The 27,034-nt window shown below is 36.1% G+C and overlaps 1 protein-coding gene across 1 annotated transcript in view; it reads left to right on the top strand.

Moving 5' to 3' along the window:
• Tmem74 (transmembrane protein 74) overlaps positions 1-27,034 on the top strand; it is a 56,596-nt gene that overhangs the window by 16,356 nt on the left and 13,206 nt on the right. Inside the window, exons 3-5 of the transcript XR_004946820.1 lie at positions 6,288-6,426; positions 7,596-7,686; positions 10,561-10,681. The gene's annotated coding sequence lies outside the window, so the exon portion shown is untranslated. The remainder of the gene's footprint in view (positions 1-6,287; positions 6,427-7,595; positions 7,687-10,560; positions 10,682-27,034) is intronic.

Below are 27,034 nucleotides of genomic sequence, written 5' to 3'. Positions count from 1 at the left end.
AGTGATTCATGAACTCATAAAGCAAGCCTGGATGACCTAATTTGACCTCTAATTGCATTTATAGTCTCATCCTCCAATTAGCCAGACAGAAGAGGCTGCTCTCTGTAAACTTGACACTTAGTTTTGCCTGCAACTTAGCAAAATGAAAACACACAACCTATGAGGAGAGTCCACTCTCACCTTTCTTCTCAGACTTGAATAACCCAACTGAATAAAATATAGCAAGAATGACACATCAGCACATTGTCAGGTAAGTATAGGAATTACACCGTATAAATAGCTGCCATGAATAATTTAGCTGGAACTTGATCTGCTGTGAATAGTATTTCAGTTTCTCTTCCTCTTCTGGGGCTTTTACAACTTCAGATTTTGTGTCATAATATATAGCAGGGGATGAAGAAATAGCTGTTGAACAATAAAAATGTTCTAATCTGACAAGACACCTATAATTATTCTGAGAAATTAGTAATAATGTTGGCTTTTATCCAGTGACAGCAACAGTAATAAAACAGATTGGTAGAAAAATTACAATTCCATCCTCACTGTGCTATTAAACTTTCCCCATTTTATGACAGTGGGCCACTGAGGTTTTTGTTTGTTTGTTTGTTTTTATTGTTTTTTGTTTTGTTTTTTTTCCACACACTGACCATCCATTCCATCTGTTCTGTATCCTGGAAAATTCACAAAGTTCACCTATAAAACATTCAGTAGATGGGAATGTATCTGACAAAGTCTATGTGGAAATCCAAGTCCAATCAGGGGAAAATTGTATGTGAAAAGTTGACCTTATAAACTGTGAAAGAACTCAGTGTGACGTGGCAAGGCTCCATGGACCGTATTTGTAGGAAGCTGTGATGCCAAGCTAAGAAAGGATGCTGGAAAGAAGTTGGGAATTATCACAGAAAGTACCATTTAGATAGCTTAGTCACTTGCTCTCATGTTAAAGCTGAAAGGAAACTTGTCAAACTTAAAATGGAGTTTGAAAAATATTCTTTTAACTTATAAAATTGTAACTATACCTCATGATATTTAGAAACACATATTCACGGGGGGGGTTAAGTCAAGTCAATTCTCATAAATCCTTCATATAGTGTCCAACTTTTCAATAAGAGCATTTAAAATCTACTGAGCAATTTTCAAAAAATATATTAATAGATACAGTCACTATCTTTTACAAGAATTTGCTTGAATTTCTGTTACTGGAGTGTAATTTTGTTCTTTAGTCTGCATCTCTAAAACTTCATGCTGCATAACCTCTATAAACTACCCTTCTACTTTCAAACTGAACTATTTAGCTGAAAACTTTCAACCATTTTCAGATCCCATATATTAACTACTTGGCTTATTTTGCTTAATACAAAGTCCTCCAGCTTCATATTTTGTAAATTCTGAGATATCCTTTACTACCCCCAAATATCACTCCACTGTGTGTGTGCCACCTTTACATTAATCAATTAATCAATAGGTGGACATATATGTGCTGTGATACGCTGATAGGAACAGTCCTGCAATGAATGTGAACTATAGATATATGTTCTCCGTGTTGACTTCATTATTTTTCCCAGTAGTGCATTAGTGACCATATGATTGCTCTACTTTCAGATTTTCTTGAGTAACCTTTGTACTTTTTTCTACAATAGATGTGTTAATATACCTGATAGGATTCCTAGCCATGCCCACATGACTGCACATGCACTGGAGAGACACTTAGTCTTTTCCAGGCCGAACATCCTATGTAATCTGTGCACTGCGTGGTCATGTAATTTGGGCACAGCGTGATCATGTAATCTATGTGCATGAGTGGCATAGCTACTTAAGGCCATATGCATATGTGTAGGGGGAGTCCATAAATGGCAGACCCCAAGTATCCTCTCCCTTCTTTCGACGCATGTCTTCCAAATAGGCCTAAGCACATTCTTTTCTGTTCCTTCCTTCTCCTAATAAACTCTTATAGTGGGTTTTGTTGCACCCCATGACTTTTCTAGCAGGGTAAACAGTACTGCATAAAACTTACAATACCTTCTAATCCACAAAAGTGAGGAGGCAAGAGTGCTTATGTCTCCATGTTCTTGTCAACAGTAGTCAGATTTATCTTTTTGTCTAGTAGTCATTCTAACAATTATCAGAATTTCCCCAGACTCTTCAGGTCAGTTTTCTTAGGTGCAACATAACTACTATGCACTCTTTCTATAAAGATGAAGATGATATTTGTTTGGTTTTGACCTACAGAGAGTGGTATTAGAAGCATGGGCTAACAACACAATCTGCACTAATACTCCCCCAGAGCACATGATTCTTGTATTTAGCCTCCTTTGTGGTCAGTGCAAGTGAGTGGGAAGGTACTGGGGAGAAAAAAGAAGGATGCAGATAAAAAAGCACTCACAGAAAAGACACAAGAGTGAGGCTGGAGAATAAGGAAACAAAATGTAGCTGTTGAGAAAAACTGAACTGCAGGAACTTGAAAACCATTGATGCTGTATATTTCCTATTACACTGACCCTCTTCCCAACTGTATTGTATATTCCCCCTTTATGTCTTCAATATCTTCATAGAACTTAGCCATATCATATGTAGCCTTCTGGTAGATGAACTATGCAGAAGTCAATGACAGAGCATGAAGAATGGCAGGCCCCTTAGCATTACTCTTTACTGAAAGCCACTTGGCAGAAATTTAATGGTTTATCAAAGACATTTATCTTGGAAATGATGGAAAAACTATTGGGACTTTATTTTTAAAGTAAACAGCTTCACTGGGTTTTTATAAATTTTATTTTAAAATTTTTCATTTTACATACAAATCACAGTTCCCCCCTCCCTCTTCTCCTTCTGCTCTCCCCACTTCTCCTCTAGCCCACCACCCATCCACTCCTAAGAAAGGGTAAGGCCTCCCACGGGGAGTCTACAAAGTCTGGCACATCAAGTTGAGCCTCCCTAGCTTTAATTTTTATAAACAGATGAGATTGCAAAAGTGGATAAGAGAAGTTGGGGAACAATAGGAAGAGTCCAAGAAAATGAGATGGAAGCAGACATTCAAACACTGAGTGAATAATATTGATAATTAATTTGAATGGAGGTAGAGTATATTAAGAGCAATTGGTGAGTAAATATGTCACTAACCAAAGTATGTAAAACTTACTAAAGAGCATTACTCCTGGCGGGAGAGATAGCAGTTTAAGACTTCTGAATGAGGATATATAACACTCTGCAAATGAGTAGAATTCTGGGATGAGACAGATATGCATGGTGCAAAAGCTATGTGGTGATACGGTAATCATTTGTAAAGAAGGAAGTTTATTTAGTACTTAATTCTGGAATTAGGGGAATTCCCAGTCCCTCCTCTTAGGTCAATTACCCAGTCCATGACATGGGTACACTTTTCAAAAAGCATTAAGTATGGAGGCATATTAAATAAACGAACAAACAAATCCTCCAGCACTTGAATATCTCTCCAAGAGGTTCCACCCCTCAACCCTCCTTCACCAAGGAATTGAGAATCTCCATAAGTATTGGTGGCAACTGACCACATCATCAGTATACTATAGCTTATTAGTAACATGTTTCTCTAACTCTTACTATTTAGATGTTTCAGGCAACCTCCAGGCAAGATTGCAACAATTCTTTTGTTGTTGAGTTCCCTGATGCTTAGGATATTGATATTTGTGTGTGGATGAAAGAAATCCCAAATGCTTCAGGCTTCTAGTACAACGGGCTAGGAGTATTATGCAAGTGTCAGGAGTTCTTTAGGGCCAACATAGATGATCTTAGTATAATTCCATGAGTAGGGGCCACTGGAAACTTTGAAATTGTAGCTTTGAAAATAACCTTGACTGTGTTCAGGGACTTAGAGAACTTTCAAACGATTAAATGTAGGGGATACAATTTTGAATTAAAAACCTTAAAGATTTACATTGGTAAATTATTACCCCAGCCAAAAGAAAACAAACTTTTCATTGTTTACATAGAATACATTGTAATTAAGCCTGTAAAATACAAATGAGATAACCCCATAAATGATAAGATAATATTAAAATTATGATTCACTGCCTCTTTCACTGAGCACCTTCAAATAATAGCTATTCTGAAACCCTGCTGGATGAGGTCATCTATTGCTGTCTATTTAAATATTAGAGGATGCCAGTAAATGCAAGCATTTTCAATGATAATTAGATTATGCTAATGTTATTGAAAATCATCTGTCTGTGTACTTCCTGCTTTTCCTAATGCTCTGATATGGGACACAAAGGATGGTCCTTGTAAGCTTTACTATATTTAAAGAGAAAGCCTCCACCAAAAGAGGTGTTGAACAGAATTCTTGGGAAGTAGTTTTAGGTAAGAACACTGCTTTCTAATTATTATGTACAAAATGCCAGAATTAAGGATAGAAACATGGAAATTAAATATACTTAGAGTCTCTCTCTCCCTCTAAGAATTGTCAAATATGCAACAAATCTTGGGCTTTTATTATTGCACCTAAATATTATGACTTATAAAAGCAAATGAATTTAAGCTATTTTCTATTTTAATATAAATGACTCTCAATGAAAAATGGCTTACCAATTCTTTTTTAATTCAGATTTCCCCATGAATGCTGTTTTCTAGTAAGCCACAGCTGACTGTGGGACTACAATCCTAATTGACAGAATTTACCATAAATCCCATTGGTGGTTGCTCATGGTACTCAGAGCCTCTCAGTCTAATACATGGTATATTGTAGGCATCCTATATTTGTGTTTATAAGATTCTTCCAGGTAAAATTTAATCCAGAATCTTAAATATGTTAGTGTATATGCCATGCCAAATTAAAAGACAAGCTTCAGTGTGAGATGAAATTGTCTGCCTGGCCTATTTATATGTTTATCAAACATTTTCACTATAGAACTGGCCAAGAAAGAATACTATAAACTTAGATGTGTTGAAATTAGCTTCCAAAAGTAGGTCCATTCACTCCCTTTTGAATTCCTTTTACCTCTGTTTGCTCTTTCTATTTCCTATCCTAACCTTCAACAACATTAATAATAATAATAATGATTCTAAACTCAAGACCTTACATATGTTGAATTGTCTATTGCACGGTGAATTCATAACTGCCTCTTGAAGCCCTAAATAGTGCCAGGAGTTAAGAAGCTTGACTAAGAATTGCAGTATTCCTGACATCTGAAGAACATAGTTCTCTAAGTAAGGCAGACTTCTCTGGCCTGAAGCTTTAGTCTCAGGACTAGCTGACCAGCTCAGATGTAGAGCTGATTATAAAGGCCGTTGCCCATGGACAACAAACCAAGACATGTCATCTTCAACGCTTGTGCTTAAGTATTAACAGAGGCAAATCAAGTACCAGAGAATGTGTTGAGATCATTTGAATCAAAATGATAATCATATTGATTTTGTGTGATGAAAACCAAATTAGAAGAGGCTAGAAATCCTAGATACATAGAGCCCTAAAAATATGATATGGCAGATGAACAAAGACTGATAAACTTAGCCTCATTTCGTTCTTATAGATTTTCTGCAGCTGGAGAACACGAGGGAGTGAGTTCATCTCTGGCAAAGAAAAACCAAGCTCACTCTTAAAGGTTCCTCACATGATGAATAATGATTTAAAAACCAGACACTGCCTTTTTTTAGTAGCTGGGACATTGGAAGCAGAGATAAAGCACAGGGCGATGAGCTGGGAGGAGAGGATATATCTTTCTTGAATAGTAGTTCAGATTCATATTCCCTTTGTTAGCATTCAGATTTGACCTCCACCAAGCTCTATCTAATTAAGTAGTAGGACAACATAAGGAAATGTCCTTTCTGGTACCAGTATAATGTAGAGGCCTCATGACCTTTCCCTTCAAACCAACTTGGTCATGAAATTGGAAAGCATGAGAAATTGTTCTCATCTGAAAGTGACCCCTATTTTGGAACAGGTAAGGATTCATATGGAATCTAGGCATGCCAGTTTTTATTCAGTCCTCAGTCGGCTGTGTTTCAGATGCAATCACTCTAGCATTTTATTCTCTCCATTTAATCCTTCCCCTCCTGCTCATCCATCTAGGAAAGGGGTGCTATTTTTTAATCCCCAAACATTTGAGATTTTATTTTTATGGGTTCTTGTTTCGCTAGATTAGTATCAATTATAGAAAATGTCAAACCTATTGAAATCCCTGGTGGTGGTGGGCTAGTTCTAAGGCTCACAAATGTCACCTGCACTGTTAGATTAGCTGCTATTCCCCATTGTGTGCCAACAGTATTCTATGTTATTGTCACTCAGATTTAACCTTCATTTCAACATTGTCTCTCCTTAGTGATGCTGTGGAGATGAGAGAGACGGTGAAGATCTTCTGAAATGCTATCTGCTTTCTGTGTAGGAAATGGCAGTTTTTGGAGTTTTGCCAATTTTCAGGCATTCCATGTTCCAGAGATTACACAAAAGGGAAAACTTAGGTAAAAATTCACATCTTACCAGTTGTTTTTCCCCTCATAACCTTTGCTAATTTTTTTTTTTTACATTCTTTCTCGGGTGATGTTAATCTGTGTGCATGAAAGAACAAGTAATAATTAAACTCCATAATTTTCATAGGAGAATATTCATTATGAGGCTAGGAAAATGATCAGTAGACATACACCTACCAAAAGAATGACTCGAGATCACTACATTTTCTCAAGTCAGGAAGTTTGTTCAGGTACAGATACCACAAGTTGAAATAAGTGTTGGCAAAAGAGCTAGACCTTGTTCCAGGGAAGTGCCTTGCACACACACTTAGAATGCTAAGTGTTTATATACGCTTCACATGGCTCAAAAAATATTAAAGGTAAACATTCTGCCCAAATTGTAACTAAGCACTTTCTAGTCAGGCCAACGGATACCAAATTCAAATGTCATGGTCATTGTTCCTTTTATAATATACTGTTTACAAGATTTCAAAAAAAGAATAAATTTTAATGGTGACTACTTTTTATTTAAAATATTCCAATGCTAAGAAAATAATCTCAATGCTTTAGTGTGTATGTATATGACTATGCTTCCGGAAAAAAAATTTAGTGCTTTGGAGGTACAGTTTATATTTTTCAGAGTTCTCTTAGCTTCAGCTGTTCACATTTACCTAAAGTTTGTGATCCATTGCAACTGAGTCATGAGTTACTTTGTTCACAATTCTGAGTATAAAAAGTAGGAGTGTTATAATGGAGGGGAGGGTTGGTTTCCTAGTGTTATCAATGGAAGAAGGGTTTTACTGGCATTCAGCTAGGTACATGGGACAGTTCATGCCAGAGAAATATGGATAAAGTGAAATTCAGTGTTGTAGTTTGGATGATAAATGCCTTCTAGGATTTTGAGAGCATAGTTATTGGGAGCTGCTGAAACTTTTAGTAGGTTCATGTTGTGGGATGTTCTCAGGCCACTAGAGGCATGCCCCTGAAAGAGATTCTGCCATCCCTGTCTCCATCTTCTTGTTTTTCATTTCTTCATTTTATTATTTGTTCATTTATTATTAATTTATTCATGTGAGTTTGTATATGAGATTCTTGGCTCAAATTCAAGACATTGTACACTTTATTCAAATGCTCTGTCACCAAACTATAACCCAAGCCCTTCTCTGTCTCTTGACCCTGAGGTATCCTGTACCATTGCTATTCACCATATCTATCAGAAACTCAAAGCAATGAGTGTCCTTAATCTTAGACTGGAGCATCAAGAGCTATGAAGTAAGTGATCTTTCTCTTGTAAGTTTATTGTGTCAGGCAGTTGACTATCATAATACAAATGTAACTAATATAATGAGAAAATATAGAAAAGATTGTAGAAAGAAAAAGAGAAACCAGTTTAAAAGAAATTTATACATATAGCCTTTTCATTCATTTAGTCATTTATTGGTTGGCTTACAGCCTAGTTATATTTCAACCTAAGAGAATATAAAAGTAATCAAGACAATATCAGAAGCTCAGGATCTTCCAGGAACTTTCATAAAATCAGGCATAAACAGAATAATCACCCCCAAATCCCTTATGATTGATGGTAAATGCAACAAAGGAAACTGTTGGAGAGATGTAAGAGAGTACCAGAGGGGAAGAAATGTGTAGATGGAAAGGATGTTCCAGACAGTGTCCAGTGAGGTTTTCCTTCACGAAGCATAGTTAATTCCTAAAGCCTTTAGGAAGATGATGCTTCTTTTGTCATTCCTAGGGAAAGTGAAACACTAGGGAATGACATCCAAGATTCATGGGCTTTGATGCTGATCAGTTTAGAAATGTAGAAGGATTTACACAACATCAAGGCTTCAAACAGGGTCTTTCTTCCAAACACCTTGCAGAAAGGCACCAAGTGCTTAACTAGATCTGTTCGTGTGATTATCTGATGGCAAAAGAGTGGTTGACTAATTTCCCTTCAAGAAAGACAGGGTGGCATGTTTGTGCTAAACCCTTGAAATACTTCATAAATGAACTGCCTGACTTTTTAGTATTTTGGTTGGTGTCATAAATATCCTTGTAAGAGGACTATATAGGAAAGAAAACTCAGTTCTCACAAGAAAAGCTTTAGAATTGTGTGTAAGTTGATAGATATGGGAACTGGATGGGGGAGCGTATGTATGTATGTATGTATGTATGTATGTATGTATGTATGTATTTATATTTTCCAGAGCTGAGGACCAAACCCAGGGCCTTGTGCTTGGTAGGTAAGCGCTCTACCACTGAGCTAAACCCCCAACCCCAGTGGGGGAGCATATTTTAAAGTGTGATAACTATGAGCAATGTCCTTGGACATGAGGCTATTAGTCACCAAGTTCAAATGATTTTCCTTGACAAGAATTAGAAGGTTAGCTTTGATACTGTTAAGTTTACCTTGTCTGATAAAAGGACACTATCTTTCTTTAAAATTTGTCCTTTACACAGAGGTATACATTTAGCTCTTTTCCAAGAGCACCAGACAAATGGTTTTCATGGCTTTTATTGATAAGATATATATGTATTACAATCCTACTATGATCCAGACTCCTCTGTAGAATGATTGCCTCATTCAACCTTTATAAAAACTGTACAAAGTAGGTTCTACTTGAATGGCAGAAACATCTTCGGTAGAGAAAAACAAAACAACCAAACAAAAATATAAGATCAAATAAGAGACTAAATCCTGGACAAGATCCCTAGTTCTAATTCATAGAACCAAATTCCTAATAGTAGTATCATTCTGCTCTTCATCCCCAGGGTATAATATTTTGGTTTTTCCTTTTATTTTTCCCCGGAGCTGAGGACTGAACCCAGGGCCTTGAGCTTTCTAGGCAAGCGCTCTACCACTGAGCTAAATCTCTTTTATCAGCTATTCTGTGTATGCTTATTGAATTGATGAAGGAATGGACTGACAGAGTCATAAATACCTAAATAATATAAATGAATTCATCTATGTTATCTTAGAAAGGAAGAAAATAGAAGATTTCAGCAAAATCAAAATATTCAATTTCAACCTATAAACAAATGCCACTCTAAGAGGTAAAGAAAAATTGAAAAGCTCCCAGGAATGATATTGGGCAGATGGTTTTCCACTCAAAGAACCTCAATATTTAGGGAGGATGTTGAGAGAGAGAGAGAGAGAGAGAGAGAGAGAGAGAGAGAGAGAGAGAGAGAGAGAGAGAGAACACGATGCTGCCCTGGGCATTCATTTAATCTGGTCCAAAGGCCATTGTATTAGAGCTGCAAAGAAGAGAATATGCAGTCAGGAGGCCCCTTTAACTGGAAGTCAGCCTCTAATAACCAGTCCTGGAGAAAACAGTCCCTTGTCCTTCCCCCAGCCTCCTGGCTTCTTGTAAAAGCTTTTGGACTTGTAGTGCTCACAGGATATTCCACTATAGATCATGGTGTAAGATTACATCATTGCACCCTCCGCAGGTAATGACAGCTTTGGCTAGGGCTCATATCAGACACCAGTCATTGCACATGACATTGCTGCAGTCAGACTACAAAGTGACATGATAGAATGTTGAGAAAGGGCAAAGGGATAATTGCATCTTTTCTAAGGAGATCTTCAGGCACTCAGCCAAATAAAGGTTAAGATAAGTTAATGTTGCAGGCAGAGCAAGAAGAAGCCACAAGCATTTGCTGCCTCTTACACTCCTGCCAACAGATGCATTCTGTCAAAACCACAGTCAGAATGGCCTTGCTAATAACCATCTGGCTCTGCTATTGGCAGCTCATCTTCTAAGATAGCATCACTGAACAGTGCAGGCCCTGTGACCCAGCATTGCTTCCCTGGTACACTTGGCTTTTCATCTGAGCTTTCCAGCCTCAAGAGACTAAGTGACCCTTGCTCTACTTCATTTAAGCTGTTTAGGGGGTTCTACTTGGATCAATCAAAGGGCTGTCAGACCCATTATGGGGTCTAGATGTCAATATTCTCTGAATGTTGAAGTGAAAGCTTTCTAAGCAGTGGTTTTTCTCATGCATGTAAGATGATTGAGCCATGTGAAATCACCACTCTTACATGTCAAAATATATACTGATTAAACCTGATGTGTTTATAACATCCAATTTTGATTGTATAAAATATATGTGATGAAAATTGAATCTAATTTCACCCCAATCTTGCAGATCTGCCGAAGGTTCATGTGTTGAGGATTTGATTATGGGCTTTGGTGCTATTTGGAAGTGGAAGAACTTTTAGGAATTATTGTCTAATGGGAGAAAATCATTTGGGATGTACCCTTGAAAGGTAATAGAACCCTGGTCTCTTTTATTATCATATATTCATTGTACATAGTAATTATGAAGAATAAGCTGTGGTCTCTCCACTAAAAGTACCTTAAGTCTAGCAAAGAGACAGACAAGCAAGTCAATGACTAAACATGATGAAGGCATAGCAAGGGCTTGTTTTTAAAAGTGAGATTGGAAGATGGCCCTGAGGCCAGAGCCCACTCACTATTCAGTCTTCCATAGCCAGATTACAAGCTGTATAAACATGGAAGTTAAATAAAGAGTGAGGGATGAGGGAGAAGAAAAACATCTCCTGAGGGAGGAGAAATAAAATATACAGTTATGGGTGAATAGGGGGAGGTGATACTTGAAGAGGCAGATTAAACAGAGATGGGGGAAGAAGGAAGGGAAGAGAGGGAATGCAAGGAAGTTCTGCTTATACTAAGGACCATTTAAGCATATATATATATATATATATATATATATATATATATATATATATATATATATGCAAGAAATCTAAATAGAGTCTCCAAATAAATTGAAGTAGAAAGGCCTCAATTACACAACTCTTGTCACCAAATGAAACCTCCATTCATTGCATTGTTGGCCAAAGGTGCCCCCTGAAAATCCTCAAACAACCCAGGCTGTCCACACACTGGTGGTAAGGCTCTGTTGCACTCACACAAAATATTGAATACAGAGAAGTTGAGCTGGTGTCTGCCTAGGGCTTCACCTCTACTGACTAGTGTTCGTGGTACTAGAAGGCACTCTGTACACTGCCAGATGAGAAAGACAAACACCCAATCAGCTCCAAACCCTTCAATCTGCAATGGTAACCTACATGTAAGAAACACTCATGCAATAGTGGCACAAAGTTGTGGGAATAACCAGTCATTACATGATTGGATTTAAGGCTGACTCCATGAGATAGAAATTATATGCACATATGAGACTCACATTTGGACAATGTACAGAGAGTGAGAATACTTGGATCACTCAGTCCTAAATGGGATGTCTCCATCAAATCCTCATAGCGTTCAGAGAATTCTGGGAAAGAAGAAGTAGAAAGATTTTAAGAGTCAGTGGGAACAGAAAACACCAAGGAAACAAGGGTTTCTAGGCACAGCAGGATAAAGACACTTATGAAATAACAGAGGCTATGGCAGCATATAGAGGGCAGGTATTGATCTATTTTTGCCAGATGGCTTCCCACTGTTGAGAGGGTAAGTGGACATAGCCCCTATCCCTAACCAAGAAGTTATCTCCAATTGATAACCTCTCACAAAGGAAAAATTAGTTATCTCAAATGGACTCTCACTTAATATACAAACCATGATCAAAGGCAGGCTCCACGTCCAGAGTTGATGGCCAACAACAATAGCAACAAAAAGAAATCAATGGAATATTGGGAGATTTTCTTTTCTCTCATAATGCTTTGGCTGGGCACTTTTTTAACCTTGCTGGTATTCTGCTTATATATTATGGCTTTCTGTCTAATATTTTTATGGGATTTCTGTCTATGCAACTGTATATGTCTCTGCATCTGTATGTATTTCTTGTACTTTTTCATTGGCTCATTTTTCCCAGTTTGTTTATTTTCTTATTCTGATTTATTAGGATTTATTTTTTATCTTTTTTTCAATGCCCATTTGTTTAATAATGAGAGAGAGAGAGAGAGAGAGAGAGAGAGAGAGAGAGAGAGAGGGAGAGAGAGGGAGAGAGAGGGAGAGAGAGGGAGATTGTGGATTTGAGTGGGAGGAGAAGCGGTAAGAATCTGGTAGGAGTTTAGGGGAGGGGAAAACAGAATATATTGTATGGAAAAAACTATTTCAATTTTTTTAAAGTAATATTGGGATCTATAAGCCTATATAAAGTTAAGAACATGCCTATTTCCTTACATAGCAGCCATTTGGAATTCTTTATAAGCTGAGGGGAAAGATGGGTGACTCAGAAGATACTCTGAGGACACAGAAAATAAGCATCACTCATGGAACCCAAGAAACAAACATCAAGGCAACCATAACCTTTGTGGGTACTGAAAGGCCAGTTCTTGGCAAAGAACTGGAGAAGTTCTTCTCAGGGAACTGGAGTTATTCCCAGGGAACTGGAGTTCTTGACTTGTTGATTTTGTTGTTGTTTGGTGGTTGGTTTTGTAATAGAGAAGGTTATGTCTCTTCCTGTAGAAAGTACATAATTTTTTATTATTTTGAAGAACCTCCATAGATGTTCATCATGGTTATACTAATTGCATTCTCTTCAGTAGTACTTAAGGGTGTTCCTTTCCCACACCATTGGCATCATATGCTATTACTTGTTTTCTTAATGCTAGACATTCTGACAGGGATGCGATAAAATCTCAAGTTAGTTTTAATTTGCATTTCTCCAATGGCTATGGACTCTAAATTTTACAATGTATTCCATGGCAGATCTCATCTTGTCCATCTCTCATTTTGCTTCCTGACTGCTGTAAGGTGAGCAGACTTCCTTCACCACAGGTGTATTCCATGTATACTCTGCTGCCATGCATGCAAAATAATGAGCCAAACAATCATGGACTGAACCCTCTGAGTCTATTAGCCAAAGTATATTTTTTCACATCATAGCTTGCTTATCTCAAGTTGTCTTCTATAGTGACATGACAGAAAGATGTTGAGCACAATTTCCAAGTATTTCTTTTTTTTCAGATGCTCACACGAATGTGCTCTTAAGCATGTATGATTTTTATGTTAGTGAAATAACATCTGCAGAGCTCCATCTTGTGCCCCATATGTCCACTCAGTTTGCATTGGAGACCTTGGAAAAATAGCTTATTTATTCAATGGTTGTAGGTACTTCATTATATGAGTCTTTTAATTTAATCCTTTCTAAGTCATTTCAAATTTTCTCATTGTAGACATTTATAGACTAAATCCTAGTAATATAATTGTTGAATGATATTTGTATGTTTTTTAAATTTTGACTAATACCTTCAACTTTCTCCCCTAAGATATTGCAGTTAAGTTTTTGTTTTGTTTTGTTTTGTTTTGTTTTTTACCAAGAGCATATGAAACTGTTCACATTTGGTGGTAGTTAAAGCTATCCCTCTTTATAGAAATCTTAATAAAGTGTTCTAGGTTAGAATTGTTACTCTTTGCCTTTTTTAATGTCACATAACTTTTTATTCCTATTGATATAAAAGTATGCTGAAATTCAGTTTAGTTTTCCTTGTAACTGTTTGTATACTTTTATTTTGAATACATGCATTTTAAATATTATAAATATTTCATAAACTTACTATAATAATATTATTTATTTTATTTGTGTGTTTTAAGCTTTACATGAATCATTTAGTTAGGTGGTATTATCATTTGATAGCTATATTTCCTTCAAATCCTATTTTTCACTGTTTATTCATATGGGTTCGATGGAGTCCATACTTTCAACTGTAATAAAGTATCTTATACTTGAATAAGCGAGAACTAAACTTTGATCTGAGAATTTCCCTAGTGAGCAGAAACTATCTTCACATAAACCATCACACATCCTACCGGACAGAAATCGCGTGAGTACAGCCATTTCTCCTAATCCTCCCCAGCACCCAGTACTGTCCTGCAAGGACATTTGCTCATCCGGTATCAGTGAAATGACATTTCCTTTTGACACAGTTTGTTTGCTTGCTCTTTTCTGTTAGAAAGGCATACTTTGTGGGTTGGGGTTTTTGTTTGTTTGTTTGTTTTTTTAGTTCTTTAATTTATTTAAAAGTACTTTTGGCATGTTATTTGTGCTTATGGTTTGTTGTATTCTTTTTATACAGAGATTTTTTTAGAGTAATTTGTCTAAGTTATTTCCAAAATTGGAAATCTGTTAAATTTATATGTGGTTTATTATAAAATCCATTATATGATAAGGGCTTGCTACTGATACCACTGTGAAAAAACTGAATCACTGCCCTGAAATATGTTCTAGTTTTAAATTTTTGTTTTTCAAATATTCAGTGAGAGAAAAGAGTGAAACTCTTTTTTTAATTATGTAAGTTGGAAAACAAACAATTCAGCAGAAAAGAAAAATACATGCATTTCATACATAAGCATTGAGTTATAACTGAGTAATAGTATATATATGAGGGTTTGCTGTAGCCCTTTTACAACTGAGAAACGTTTTTTGATTTGATGCTGGAGTGGGGTAGGGACTACTATAGGGAAGGCTTGACCAAAGAAGTCATAGGAGCTTAGTCCTTGGATGCATTATTCATCCTGGTACCATTATCTCTGTCACAAGTATAAATTTTAAAAGTACATATATGGCTACTTCTTAGAGGCATTAAAAGTAATTTATTGGTTGTTTTTTTTTTTTTTTAAGGATAGGCAGTTTATAGCAGAAAGCACTTAAGTCAACTTTATTAAGGTCTTTTCTCCAATAAAAGTAAGTACTTCATCCTATTTGCTGTGTAGAAATACTCTAAGCAGGATAGCAAAGAGTTAATGCTTAGAATACTATAAAAGCTAAATTGAGCATCATTTTTTTCTTATTAAGAGCTGTTTATGCTGAAATAAATATTAATGTGTAGAACCTGACGAAATACAGTATTTGAAAAGGAATAATTGTATACTTCCTTACAAAGATTCCGCTATAGGAAGGTTACATGTTTGTTATTAAATTATACACAACAAGAAATGTTATGACCACTCAGCCTGCATGGTCCTAGTCAGGAATTATCATCTCCTTTTGCAAACAGAAAGAAATACTGTCTCTTTAGAAGCTGAGCTTCTTTATAAATCTCAAAATTGGGATTGAAAGAACAGAATTACTCTTATCTTATGATTTTTCTCCTTTGGAAATGGCCTTTTGTTTTCTAAGGAATGATCAATAGAATTACTAAGCTCCGTGGTTCACAAAAGACATCTACTGGGGATAATAAATAATATTGACACTATGATAGTAGCCCATGTGCTATCCCAGGTCAGAAAAAACTTCCTCTGAACTGACTTCCTTTTTGGACTTCCACAGCATTTGTCCATAGACTCAGTCATTGTCAATATAGTGACAAAATGGTGGCTCATAACTTTGCGACATTTTACTCATTCTAAATTAGAAAAAGAAAGAGATAAGCAGAGTTCCTGTGTGCCTTGTTAACACAGATGGATACGAGCTGAGCAATTTGTTCCAGAATTCTGAAGGCAGATGCTATGGTATCATCTCCTAACAGATCATCTGAATTGTAGGAATGATAAAATACCATTTCTCTATCAACAGGTGGGTTTATAGCTCTATGTTCTAGGATGCAGCTTCCCCTTGGTCAGAGGTAGATAAAATGCAAGTTGTGTGAAAGTTTAAGGATAGAATTAAACATCTGTTACACTCAGAAATAAATTAAATCTTAACAAACTAATTCTCAACTGTACATTGCTTTTTACTGCATGGTATTTCTCCAGTATTGCTTTCAAATAATTATAAGATATTATCTTTTAAATTTGGGATTCTTTTAATCACTAAATGTATGGCAAACACACAGAAAAAGAGGCAAATACCTTCTCTTATAATCTTTAATTCTTGGCAGTATGCATTTTTCTTTATTTTATTTTTTACCTACACTATAATTCTTATTTAAATATTAAGTTCATTTTAATGTGGTAATGATTGTATATTGATATTAATAATAGCTTCCAGCTGTGGTGCCTATTTTATATAGACATTTCATTTTAAATTACTTTCTCATTTATTTAATGATGAAGTGAATCATTAGCAAAAGTTGCAATTATAAATTTTATTTAATAGCTATAAAATGCAGAGTGTGAAGTAGAGAATACAAAAATGGAATTGATTTGAATCAGTTAATTCAAATATTTTTTTTATGAGGATTGGGCCTTTAGGAAATAAAATGCTGCCAATACTCATTGTGTTACATTGTAAAATGTGCCTTTTAGGGTCAAATTATAAGTTAATATTGCACAGTTTTAAGTGGGACTTCTTTATTTATTTTCTTATATTATGCATTATTTTTATATTATATTCTAAAATAGTGAATCTGAGTATTCATCTTTCTCAAAGATTTTTGCCCAGACTACTAAACACAGCACAATTTTAGATCACAATAGATGAAGAAAATAAGACATTCCATTATAAAACCAAATTTACACAATATTTATCTCTAAGTCCAACCCTACAGAAGACATTCAAAGGAAAATTGAAGCATAAATATGTTAACAACACCCAAAAAGACACAGGGAATAAATAATCTCAGATCAGCAAATCCAACGAGTACACACACACACACACCACCAACACTAACACCAACACCATCAAAACAACAAAATAACATGAATCATCAAATACTGCCCACTAGTGTTGATACCTCTTAACACTAGTGGTCTCAATTCCCCAATAAAAAAGACATAGGCTAACAAAATGATGCAAAAACAGGTACATCCTTTTGCTGTGTCCAAGAAATATACCTTAGCATCAAGGGTAGACATCATCTCAAGGCTAAAAAAAATGGACCAAAAGAGCCATTTTAATACCTGGCAAAATAGACTTCAAATCAAAACTAATCAGAAGAGATAAGGAAGGATGCTACATACTCATCAAATGAAAAAATCCACCAAGAGGACATTGCAATTCTTAACATCTGTGCACCAAACACAAGGGCACCAAAGTTTGTAAAAGAATCACTACTGCAGCTTAAATCATATATTGATCCACATACATGAATAGTGGGAGACTTTAATATCCCATTCTCACCAATGAACAGATCATTTAGACAGAACTAAACAGAGAAATGCTGGAGAAACTGATCTATAAACCAAATAGACATAACAAACTCCTACAAAACATTTCATCCAAACACAAAAGAATATTCCTTCCTCTTAGCACCTCATGGAACCTTCTCCATAACTGACCACATATTCAGACACAAAACAAGATACAAGAGATAACACCCTGCATCCTATCTGACCACCATGAATTAAAGCTGGATATCAATAACAATAGAAACAACAGAAATCTTACAACCTTGTGGAAACTGAAAAACTCTCAACTGAATGAGAAAATGGGTCAAGACAGATATTAAGAAAGAAAATAAAGATGTTTTGGAACTTAATGAAAATGAATACACAGCATGCCCAAAATTCTGGGATGTTATGAAGTTAGCTCTAAGAGGCAATTTATAAAACTAAGTACCTACATAAAAAAAAAAAAATGGAGAAATCTTATACTAGTAACTTAACACTATCCTGAAAGCCTTAGAGCCAAAAAGAGAAATCACACCCAAAAGGAGCAGATGGCAAGAAATAGTAAAATTACAGGCTGAAATCAATAAAAAGAGGAACAAACAAAAAATACAAAAAAAAATAATGAAACAGTGAATTTGTTCTTTGAGAAACCCATTGGGGTTGACAAACCTTTGTTCATATTAACTAAAAGATGGACAGAAAGTATCCAAATTAACAAAATTGCATATGAGTAAGGTGGACATAAAAACTGAAACTGAGGAAATCCAGAGAATAATAAACCTATGCTTTAAAACCTATATTCCATCACATTGGAAAATCTAAAATCAATGAATAATTTTCTCTGTGCATACCACTTACCAAGCTATATCAAGATGAGACAAGCAATTCAAACAGACCTATAAACCCTAGTGAAATAAAGGCAGTCCTTCAAATCCTCCTCACCAGTAAGAGTCCAGGGCCAGATTTTACCCTACTTTCAAGGAAGAGCTAACACCAGCACTTCTCGAATTATTCCACAGAAGAGAAACAGAAAAAGCACTGCCCAATCCATTTTGCAATGCCTCAGTTAACCTGAGACTCAAACCACATAATGACCCAACAAGGATAGATCATTACAGACATCTATTTTCTTCAATAAAATAGATGCAAAAATTCTCAGTAAAATACTTAACAAACAACATCTAAGAAGACATAAAAAAGATCCACCAAGATCAAGTAGGCTTCATCCCAGAGATGTAGGGATAGTTCAGTATACATAAATCAGAAAATGTAATCCACCATATAAACAAACAGAAAGACAAAAAAACAAACAAACAAACAAACAAACAAAAAAACCCACATCATTATCTCATTATATGCAGAAAAGGTCTTTGATTAAAAACCAATACCCAATCATGATAAAAGTCCTGAGGAGATTGGAGACATGAGAAACATACCTCAATATAATAAAAGCAGCTTACAGGAAATCCATAACCAACATCAACTTAAATGGAAATAAAAACAATTCTATGAAATAAGGAAAAAGATGAAGTTACCCACTCTCTACATACCTTTTCTATATAGTACTTGAAATCATACCTACAGCAATAAGATAACTGAAGGATCAAGAGGATACAAATTGGAAAGGACAAAGCCAAAGTATCTTTAATTGCATATTATATTATCTGATAGTATACATAAATACATATAAAAATTCCATTGGGAAACTCCTACAGCTGATAGATACTTTTAGGAAAGTAGCTGGATACAAAATTACCCATCAAAAATGAGTAGCACTTTTATATACAAATGATAAATGGAAAGAAAAAGAAATAAGGAAAACAACACCTTTCACATAAACGTCAAATAATATAAAATACCTAGGGATAACTCTAACCGAGCAAATAAAACACCTGTATGATGAAACTTTTAAGACATTGAAGAAATAAATTAAAGAAGTTATCAGAAGATGGGCACATATTCCACAGACCAGAAGGATTAATATAGTAAAAACTTGTCATCCTACCAAAAATAATCTACAGATTCAGTGGAATCCCCATCAATATTCCAACACATGTGCTGGAGAGATGGCTAGTGGTTAAGAGCACCAACTGCTCTTCCAGAGGTCCTGAGTTCAATTCCCAGCAACCACATGGTGGCTCACAACCACTTGTAACAAGATCTGGCACCCTCTTCTGTCCTGCAGGGACACATGCAGACAGAACACTGTATACATAAAAAATAGATAGATAGATAGATAGATAGATAGATAGATAGATAGAAAGATAGATAGATAAATCTTTAAAATTCCAACACACTCTTGAAAGGACAATTTGCAGCTTCATATGGAAATACACAGACACACACACACAAAGCTAAAACAGGAAAGCTAAAAATAATCCTAAATAATAAAAGCACTATGGAAGATATCAACATCCCTATTTCTAGTTATAACACAGAGATATAGAAGTAAAAACTACACGGAACCAACACACTGATCAATGAAATTAAAGTGAAGACCCATAAATCCAAACACCTATAACCACCTGTTCTTGAGTAAAGAAGGAAGAAATAAAAAATGGAAAAAAGACAGCATCCTGAACAAATGGTGCTGGTCAAACTGGATGGGTTCATGTAGAAGAATCCAAATGGATCTATATTTATCACCCTACACAAAACTCAAGTCCAAATGTGTCAAAGACCTCAGCATAAAACCAAATAGAGGAACCTGATTTAAAAAAAAAAAAAAAGCCTTGAACTCATTGGCACAGGGAAAGACTTTCTGAACAGAACATCAGTGGCATAGGCACTAAGATCAGCAATTAATACATGGAACTGCTTGAAACTGAAAATTTTCTGCATGGCAAAGGACACCATTATTTGGACAAAGTGGCAAGCTACAAAATGGGAAAATATTTCTACCAACTACACATCTGATAAAGTGCAACATCAAAATATATAAAGAACACAGAACCTATCAAGAAAGCAAATAACTGCTGGGCTGTGGTGGCACACGCCTTTAATCCCAGCACTCAGGAGGCAGAGCCAGGTAGATCTCTGTTAGTTCGAGGCCAGCCTGATCTACAAAGCAAGTTCCAGGAAAGGCACAAAACTACACAGGGAAACCCTGTCTCAAAAAACCAAAAAAAAAAAAAAAAAAAAAAACTAAAAACAACAACAAACAAAAACCCAAAAAACAAAAAACAAACAAAAAGAAAACGAAAGAAAGCAAATAACCAATTTGAAAATGAAGTACAGATGTAAACAGAGAATTGTCGAAACAGAAAAGTCTAATGGCTGTGAAACACTTAAAGAAATTAGTTAGCCATCAGGGAAATGCAAATCAAACTATTTTGAGATTTCATCTTACATCTGTCAGAATGGCTAAGAGCAATAAAACAAATGATAGCTCATGCTGGCAAGGATATGGAGTAAGGGGAACATTAATCTGTTGCCAGTGGGATTGCAAACTTCTACAGACACTATGTAAATCTGGAAATCAATGTGATGTAACTGAAGTTTTTCTCTGGTCCCACCTGGCTCCCATGGCCTTGTGGTTCTGCAGCCACTCAGACACAAATAAAAACACAGAGGTTTATATTATTTTGAAACTGTATGTTCTATGGCAGGTCTCTTATATATTAAATTAACCCATTTCTATTAATCTATGATTTGCCACAGGTTCCATGGCTTTAACAGTCTGTTGGCATGTTGCTTCTCCTTTGGTGGGGGCTGGCATCTCTCTCTGCCTTCTTCCTGTCTCTCTAGCTAGAATGTCCCACCTAACCTTATTCTGCCTCACCATTGGCCAAACAGCTTTATTTATCAACCAATCAGAGCAACACATATTCACAGCATACAGAAAGACATCCATAGCATTTCCCCCTTTTATTTTTCAAAAAGGAAGGTTTTAACTTTAACATAGTAAGATTACATATAATAGAAGAGTTATCAAGCAAGAATCATATCTACAATATTCAGTCTACTTATATTTGGCAAATTCAAAGAAAATGTTTTATTTATCCTGTATTTGTGAGTCTAAAGTTTCATATCTAATTTATGTTTTATCATAACCAAGGAAAATTATAACTATTAGTCTTCTACTACATTAAAGACCTCAGAAAGATATAATATTACCTAAGTAAACAGGAAAAGCATTCTAAGCAACTTCCAAAAATCTAGAATGACAGAGATAGCTTCCTGCCTGGACAGGCATCCAAAGTTCCTCAGTAAGGTTGGAGCATCCATCTTCAGCCCATAGGTCTAGTCTTTCAGTCACTTTTTTTGTGTGTCCTGTAGAATGTCTGGCAGTTTCTTCTGTGAAGCAAGAACCTGAAGACCATCTCACCTTGCAAAATTCAGTGGTCATCTTCCTATGGGCCCTGCATGTCTAGTTTATATGCCATTTTGTCAAGCAGTCCAGGAAAGAACAGTTTCTTGCCTAAATGGCTATTTTTGCCAAGAAGATAAACTCCATACAGAGTCTCTTCTTCAATGCCATCTTTCTCTTTAAAGTAAATGGGTGCTTCCAGGAGCATACATATCTCAATGTCCAGAAAAGTCTAAGTTTTTAAAACATTTTAAATGCCATATTCTGTAGGTCTTTGAAGTGTTTGAAGATTATCTACCTAATTGAATTATATCTATGCATACCTTAAAAACTTAAAATGACTATAAGTTTGATTATCATAGAAGACTAATTATTAATCTGTATTTCTTTATTATCCCTTACAATTTAAATGAGCTGCACAAACATAATACCTTAAACAAGAGTAGAAATATACATACAAAACTATATAACATAAATTATATTTTATTATATATTATTAAATTAAATTAAATATAACAAAATTAACTTTAAATTTGTATCAGTAAGAGAAAGAGGAGGGTCTGCAAGACTGTGATTTGTTGAATCCAAGATTACAAAAAGCACAGGGACAAATAGCCAAACGAATGGAAGCACATGAATTATGAACCAAAGGCTGTGGAGCCCCCAGCTGGATCAGGCCCTCTGGATAAGTGAGACAATTGAATAGTTTGATCTGTTTGGGAGGCACCCAGTCTGTGGGACCAGGGTCTGTCCTTAGTGCATGAGCTGGCTGTTTGAAACCTTGGGCTTACACAGGGACACTTTACTCAGTCTGGAAGGAGGTAACAGAACCTGCCTGTACTGAATCCACCAGGTTTAAATGAATCCCCAGGGGTGCCTTGATCCTGGAGGACATGGGAATGGAGGGGAGGGGCTAGGCGGAAAGTGGGGGGGGGGGTGGAAGGGGGAGGACAGGGGAACCCATGGCTGATGTATAAAATTTAAAACACATAATAATAAAGAAAAAAAATCTTTAAAAAAATGAATGGGATCAAGATACATGATGTGAAAAACACATAAAATAAATAAATAAATAAAAATTTTAAAAAAGAAAAAAATTATATCAGTAAACTAAAATCCATAGCAATGTAAAACATTTTAAACAAGTTGTTGCTCTTTAAAAGTAGATTCAATAATATACCCTTTCACCCTATCATATCTATATCCTATCCCCCTTTTTTCTCTAGAAAGTTATTATTATGACCAATAACAATTTGTAACCAATCTCTAAACAAAGACAAATATCCATAATCCAGTTTTTGGGAATGTGGGCATAGTTTTCTAGGCTACTTCCTGCTTATTGTGGGTGCTGGTAGTCTTATGGGGATCCTAAGAAAATCTGAGATAATGATCAAGTCCTGGGAAGACCGGCTATAACTTTTGTTGATAGGTATCATCTGTTAAGGTTCAGGAAGTCTGGCTTGATCAAATCTGATCCATCTTAACCTGGAACAAATCCAAGGCCTCTTACTTCCCATGGAAACAAAAATAGAGCCTCCTCTCCAAAGCAACATATCCTTAGATCCAAATTTTGAAGTCAAGATTCCTTAAAATATACGTATTGGTTTAACTCAGCAGCCTTTATAATTAAAAGTCTTTCTGCAGTTAAAAATCCCAAAGACAATATAATTCAGACTCTGTGTGATTTCCATCTTTATGTGCCTTACTTTTTATATTACCTTTACTGTCTTTTTAAAGAGTTTTTTTTAAAAAACAATTTCTTTATATAACTGTCTTTATTCATTTTCTTCTCTCTTCCAAGCCTACATACATTTTTTTAAAATTTACTATATTTGTGTTTTAATTTTACACATCAGCCATGGAGAACAAGGAACAACAGACCATGATAAATGATGACATGAGAACAGGAATAGGCAGAGTGCTGGAGAGGTCCCCAGAAATCCACAATGATACATCCTCTGTAGACTGCTGGCAATGGTCGAGAGAAAGCCTGATCTGACCTAGTCTGGTGATCAGATGGCCAAACAACATACATAAATTTTTACACACACTGTAAACAATTTAAAGTCTTGTTCCATCTGAATCTTCCTTATTCTGAATCTATTGCTAAAACTGCAGCATTACTAGGACTGAAATGGAAGCTTTGACTGCTGGCCTCACCCACCTCAGCTTCCCAACATGGCAGAACTATGTTTACCACCACCTCTGGGAACCAAGCTATGGGAAGCAATGGGTCTATGCTTCCATCCATCAGTGTATAGCCCATAAGCCTTTTTTTCTTTTTCAGTAGAAAAAGTTACATCCACCACACACCATGTTGCACAGCTTGCAGAAACCTCTGTGTAACTCAGTGAGAATCCACCATGTCATAGCTCCAGCCCACATGTGGTGAACCCTCCACAGCCAGAAGACTTATCATTATAACTAGGCTTGCCGTGAGTAACATGAACTAGGACAATGCTCTTAGCTACATTTATAATCTCTTCTTAAGCTCTCTCAGGTATTAAGTGGAAACTTTTGCCACCATGTGTGGGTGCCATTTGTAGCTAGTTTGCCCAGTCCTGCCTAGGCTCTGCAGTTCCATGGCCTGCTTATAAATAATCACATAGAGGCTTAATATTAATTATGACTGCTTGGCAATTAGCTCAGACTAACTACTGACTAGCTTTAACACTTAAACTCAGCCCATTTCTGTCAATCTATATGTCATCATGTGTTTGTGTCTTTACCTGTGTGCCTTTGCATGCTGCTCCCTGGATGGTGGCCTGACATCTCCCCACTCAGCTTTCCTCTTCCCAGAATTTTCCTTTAGCTTCAAAATGATTATTTTATAAGCAGTCCCAGGACTGCAGGGCCAGGCAAGACTGGAGAAACTTTCTGGCTATTCCTGTGTCCTGCCCAGTCCCACAGTTGCTCAGACCTAAGTAAACACACAGAGGCTTATATTATTTACAAACTATATAGTCTGTGGTAGGCCTCTTGCTAGCTAGCTTTTATATCTTAAATTAACCCATAACTATTAATCTATGTATCGCCACATATTCCATGGCTTTACCTGTGTCTCATTACATGTTGCTCCTTGGGTGGCTGGTTCACATCTCCTCTTCTCTTCTGCCTTTCTTCTTCCTATCTATCTGCTTGCATTTCCTGCCTGCCTCTAAGCTGCCTTGCCATAGGCCAAAACAGCTTTATTTATCAACCAATTAGAGCAACACGTATTCACAGCATACAGAAAGACATCCCAACAGCAAAAAAATGTAAACACACAGCCATCTACAAACCCTTTATCTACAATGGTGATCTGCCTGCAAAATATGCTAGTACAATGGTGGCACAAAGCTTGTGGGAGTAATCAACAAATATCTGTTTTGACTTAAGACCCATTTCATTTGATGGAACCATGACCAAGGACCAGGGACTAGGTATCTTAGGGCCCTAATGTAAAACCAAATACTACTGTGTAAAAAAATGTAGCAATAAAAATAACTCCTAATGACAATCTGATATACTCATATCAGTGCCTTGCTCAGCCATCATAAGAGAAACTTCCTCCTGCAGCAAATGGGAACAAAAGCAGAGACCCATAGCAAGATAATATAAGAAGAGTGAAGCATCTTTAAATTGGATCTCTCCATCAAATCTCTCTCCTCAGGGCTCAGAGAACCATGCAGAATAGGAGTTATAAACAGTGCAAGAGGCAGAGGGGATGGAGGACACCAAGAAAACAAGGCCCTCTATAAATAAAGCACATATTAACTCATAGAGCCTGAGGTAGCATGAACAGGGTATGCACTGGCTTGCATACAAGGTACTCTGAATATATGCCATGACTTCCAGTTTAGTGTTTTCGTAAGATTCCTGGGTGTGCAAACCAGTGGGTTTCTGATTCATGTGCCTTCTCTTGAACTCTTTGCCTTCTGTTTGTTTATTTTGTCCAATTCCAATATATTTTGTTGTTGCTGTTCTTTTGTTTTATCTTATTTATTTTATTATATTAAAAATAGAAAAGAGAATATGGAGAGGTATATAGTTGTGTGCATGCATGTGTGTGTGTAGGTGCATTTGTAAAGGTGAGTTTAAAGGTGCAGTTTCAGAGGCAAAAGAAAATGGCCAATTACTTAAGCAGCCCAACTGATTATTACTACAATGACAAGAAAGGTGTCATCAACGTGAACTGCACTCTGTACACAAAGTGTTTTAAAAGAGTTGCGTGAGCTCTTTCAGTCATGACATGTGTTCCATGAGGCTGACACACATGTCCACTTCTGCCTAGGATGAAAACCATACATTTAGGAATTTAGCTGTCCACTCATAAAGAGCAAAGTAAACAACAGAACAGAAACCTAAAGCACATAATGCTCACTTGCCCATGGTTCCCTCTTTTTTAGAAAATTTAGCCCACATAGAATATAGTTGTTGCATTGTAATACCCCAGGAATGGAGCATGACACTGATGTTCAATAAAAACTTTTTAATATATCAGAACCTTAAAAAAGACTCATTTTAATGGAAAGACCCTTTAAAAGACTTCTGTTCTCAAGGAGAGCTGAAGTGATACTCTGGGAATGTTTAGCCACAGATTTAGAGGATTGATGATGATGTTGCCAGGTCATAAAGAACAGTTCACTATCAAAACATTTAATAAGGTGTTTCTCCTTGAGTGCCATGATGCTGTTGTGCCTTTGGAAAAAGATTGATGTGGAAAACATGTTATTCTATCAACTCCTGGCATAAGAACTTTCTTCTGTAAACAGCTTTGCTCTGCCTAGAGAAAAGAAAAATGTATGATTCTCACATCAGTACAAAAAGACCTTTCCTTAAAACAATGTACATTTGGATTATAATCCCATTTTCAAGTGTACATTATTTAATCTGTACTTTTCTAACCCACTTTATAATGATATTTTTTTATTTCTAAAGTAGATTTCATGGTTTGTATCTTCATTATTATATAATGTTTACAGATGATGTAACAAGAGTCTAGGGATCTAGTGAAGTGTCAGAGATGATAAGCTGAGCCTGGGATCAAAGCTGTGTACCTATGATCTCCCTGGGGCAGAGCATACCTGCCTAGCACACTGCAATCTTTACATAACTGCTCACCCCCTAATCAACTTTAAGAATTTTTCATATCAATATTCCAGTTTTGCATTCTTTCTTGCACTAATAGTCTGTTTGCATATTAACTCTTGGTTTTTATTTGTTTGTATTTAGTAAATCCTTTAACTTGCAAAAAGATGACAATTAAAAACTTTAAAAGAATCCCCATCAGGTTAAAAGAAGAGATTTTTGTCATGAGAATGTAACTGTATCCTCCAAGAAACTGGGGACAATCTAAGTGTTCTACAAGCAG

Source organism: Onychomys torridus, chromosome 16, assembly GCF_903995425.1.
Source record: "Onychomys torridus chromosome 16, mOncTor1.1, whole genome shotgun sequence".
Lineage (NCBI taxonomy): Eukaryota > Metazoa > Chordata > Mammalia > Rodentia > Cricetidae > Onychomys > Onychomys torridus.
The sequence above is the reverse complement of the archived record's forward strand: the minus strand, read 5'-3'. Positions and strand labels throughout refer to the sequence as shown.